This window comes from Oncorhynchus keta, chromosome 34 (assembly GCF_023373465.1).
Source record: "Oncorhynchus keta strain PuntledgeMale-10-30-2019 chromosome 34, Oket_V2, whole genome shotgun sequence".
In the NCBI taxonomy this organism is placed as follows: Eukaryota; Metazoa; Chordata; class Actinopteri; order Salmoniformes; family Salmonidae; genus Oncorhynchus; species Oncorhynchus keta.
In genome coordinates this window covers 19628262-19631821 of record NC_068454.1, presented here as the reverse complement: position 1 = coordinate 19631821, position 3560 = coordinate 19628262, and the positions used below count along the sequence as shown (strand labels likewise).

Below are 3560 nucleotides of genomic sequence, written 5' to 3'. Positions count from 1 at the left end.
TTCCCATTATCTCTTTCTATCCAAAATAAAAGATAAAGAAGAATAAGTTGGATGAGTAAAATAGGCAATAGTCAAAATCACATTTTTGATAATATGATAGAAGAGTATCATATAAATGGTTTTGCTCAAGTGTCGTGTCTTATTAAAGGTTTAAACAGCTACCATCTCTTCACAGGGGCTGAAACTGAAGTTCCGTCATTAAACCTGACACTAGCATGCTGCTCTGACAATGTGTGGGTGTGCAGGATAGAGTGCAAGAGGGAAAGTTTCAGGAATCAAGATAAGACCCAAGTGCAGACTGTGTGAAGTAACAATGTTTATTGTAACAACAAGGGCAGGCAAACGACAGGTCAAGGCAGGCAGGGGTTGATAATCCAGAGTAGAGGCCAAGGTACAGGACAGCAGGCAGGATCAGAGTCAGGTCAGGTAGAGGTCGGTAAATCCAGAGTAGAGGCCAAGGTACAGGACAGCAGGCAGGATCAGAGTCAGGTCAGGTAGAGGTCGGTAATCCAGAGTAGAGGCCAAGGTACAGGACAGCAGGCAGGATCAGAGTCAGGTCAGGTAGAGGTCGGTAATCCAGAGTAGAGGCCAAGGTACAGGACAGCAGGCAGGATCAGAGTCAGGTCAGGTAGAGGTCGGTAATCCAGAGTAGAGACCAAGGTACAGGACAGCAGGCAGGATCAGAGTCAGGTCAGGCAGAGGTCGGTAATCCAGAGTAGAGGCCAAGGTACAGGACAGCAGGCAGGATCAGAGTCAGGTCAGGTAGAGGTCGGTAATCCAGAGTAGAGGCCAAGGTACAGGACAGCAGGCAGGATCAGAGTCAGGTCAGGTAGAGGTCGGTAATCCAGAGTAGAGGCCAAGGTACAGGACAGCAGGCAGGATCAGAGTCAGGTCAGGTAGAGGTCGGTAATCCAGAGTAGAGACCAAGGTACAGGACAGCAGGCAGGATCAGAGTCAGGTCAGGCAGAGGTCGGTAATCCAGAGTAGAGGCCAAGGTACAGGACAGCAGGCAGGATCAGAGTCAGGTCAGGTAGAGGTCGGTAATCCAGAGTAGAGGCCAAGGTACAGGACAGCAGGCAGGATCAGAGTCAGGTCAGGTAGAGGTCGGTAATCCAGAGTAGAGGCCAAGGTACAGGACAGCAGGCAGGATCAGAGTCAGGTCAGGTAGAGGTCGGTAATCCAGAGTAGAGGCCAAGGTACAGGACAGCAGGCAGGATCAGAGTCAGGTCAGGTAGAGGTCGGTAATCCAGAGTAGAGGCCAAGGTACAGGACAGCAGGCAGGATCAGAGTCAGGTCAGGTAGAGGTCGGTAATCCAGAGTAGAGGCCAAGGTACAGGATAGCAGGCAGGATCAGAGTCAGGTCAGGTAGAGGTCGGTAATCCAGAGTAGAGGCCAAGGTACAGGACAGGCAGGCAGGATCAGAGTCAGGTCAGGTAGAGGTCGGTAATCCAGAGTAGAGGCCAAGGTACAAGACAGCAGGCAGGATCAGAGTCAGGTCAGGTAGAGGTCGGTAATCCAGAGTAGAGGCCAAGGTACAAGACAGCAGGCAGGATCAGAGTCAGGTCAGGTAGAGGTCGGTAATCCAGAGTAGAGGCCAAGGTACAGGACAGCAGGCAGGATCAGAGTCAGGTCAGGTAGAGGTCGGTAATCCAGAGTAGAGGCCAAGGTACAGGACAGCAGGCAGGATCAGAGTCAGGTCAGGTAGAGGTCGGTAATCCAGAGTAGAGGCCAAGGTACAGGACAGCAGGCAGGATCAGAGTCAGGTCAGGTAGAGGTCGGTAATCCAGAGTAGAGGCCAAGGTACAGGACAGCAGGCAGGATCAGAGTCAGGTCAGGTAGAGGTCGGTAATCCAGAGTAGAGGCCAAGGTACAGGACAGCAGGCAGGATCAGAGTCAGGTCAGGTAGAGGTCGGTAGTCCAGAGTAGAGGCCAAGGTACAGGACAGCAGGCAGGATCAGAGTCAGGTCAGGTAGAGGTCGGTAATCCAGGGTAGAGGCCAAGGTACAGGACAGCAGGCAGGATCAGAGTCAGGTCAGGTAGAGGTCGGTAATCCAGATTAGAGGCCAAGGTACAGGACAGCAGGCAGGATCAGAGTCAGGTCAGGTAGAGGTCGGTAGTCCAGAGTAGAGGCCAAGGTACAGGACAGCAGGCAGGATCAGAGTCAGGTCAGGTAGAGGTCGGTAATCCAGAGTAGAGGCCAAGGTACAGGACAGCAGGCAGGATCAGAGTCAGGTCAGGTAGAGGTCGGTAATCCAGAGTAGAGGCCAAGGTACAGGACAGCAGGCAGGATCAGAGTCAGGTCAGGTAGAGGTCGGTAATCCAGAGTAGAGACCAAGGTACAGGACAGCAGGCAGGATCAGAGTCAGGTCAGGCAGAGGTCGGTAATCCAGAGTAGAGGCCAAGGTACAGGACAGCAGGCAGGATCAGAGTCAGGTCAGGTAGAGGTCGGTAATCCAGAGTAGAGGCCAAGGTACAGGACAGCAGGCAGGATCAGAGTCAGGTCAGGTAGAGGTCGGTAATCCAGAGTAGAGGCCAAGGTACAGGACAGCAGGCAGGATCAGAGTCAGGTCAGGTAGAGGTCGGTAATCCAGAGTAGAGACCAAGGTACAGGACAGCAGGCAGGATCAGAGTCAGGTCAGGCAGAGGTCGGTAATCCAGAGTAGAGGCCAAGGTACAGGACAGCAGGCAGGATCAGAGTCAGGTCAGGTAGAGGTCGGTAATCCAGAGTAGAGGCCAAGGTACAGGACAGCAGGCAGGATCAGAGTCAGGTCAGGTAGAGTTCGGTAATCCAGAGTAGAGGCCAAGGTACAGGACAGCAGGCAGGATCAGAGTCAGGTCAGGTAGAGGTCGGTAATCCAGAGTAGAGGCCAAGGTACAGGACAGCAGGCAGGATCAGAGTCAGGTCAGGTAGAGGTCGGTAATCCAGAGTAGAGGCCAAGGTACAGGACAGCAGGCAGGATCAGAGTCAGGTCAGGTAGAGGTCGGTAATCCAGAGTAGAGGCCAAGGTACAGGATAGCAGGCAGGATCAGAGTCAGGTCAGGTAGAGGTCGGTAATCCAGAGTAGAGGCCAAGGTACAGGACAGGCAGGCAGGATCAGAGTCAGGTCAGGTAGAGGTCGGTAATCCAGAGTAGAGGCCAAGGTACAAGACAGCAGGCAGGATCAGAGTCAGGTCAGGTAGAGGTCGGTAATCCAGAGTAGAGGCCAAGGTACAGGACAGCAGGCAGGATCAGAGTCAGGTCAGGTAGAGGTCGGTAATCCAGAGTAGAGGCCAAGGTACAGGACAGCAGGCAGGATCAGAGTCAGGTCAGGTAGAGGTCGGTAGTCCAGAGTAGAGGCCAAGGTACAGGACAGCAGGCAGGATCAGAGTCAGGTCAGGTAGAGGTCGGTAATCCAGAGTAGAGGCCAAGGTACAGGACAGCAGGCAGGATCAGAGTCAGGTCAGGTAGAGGTCGGTAAATCCAGAGTAGAGGCTAAGGTACAGGACGGCAGGCAGGATCAGAGTCAGGTCAGGTAGAGGTCGGTAATCCAGAGGTGAGACAAAAGTACAGGACGGCAGGC

The 3560-nt window shown here is 53.4% G+C and overlaps 1 long non-coding RNA gene across 11 annotated transcripts; it reads left to right on the top strand.

Annotated features, from left to right (window-relative positions):
- Positions 1-336: 336 nt before the first annotated feature.
- On the top strand, positions 337-3560 carry LOC127915048 (uncharacterized). Of its 11 annotated transcripts, none has more exons than XR_008090026.1 (9): positions 337-432; positions 702-902; positions 970-1330; positions 2069-2310; positions 2378-2578; positions 2646-2773; positions 2841-3006; positions 3343-3409; positions 3478-3560. It is a non-coding gene; the product is annotated as an uncharacterized LOC127915048 (long non-coding RNA). The 11 variants fall into 11 exon arrangements; XR_008090021.1 differs by lacking the exon at positions 337-432 and adding an exon at positions 461-634 and having other exon boundaries at positions 2136-2310; XR_008090019.1 differs by lacking the exon at positions 337-432 and adding an exon at positions 461-634.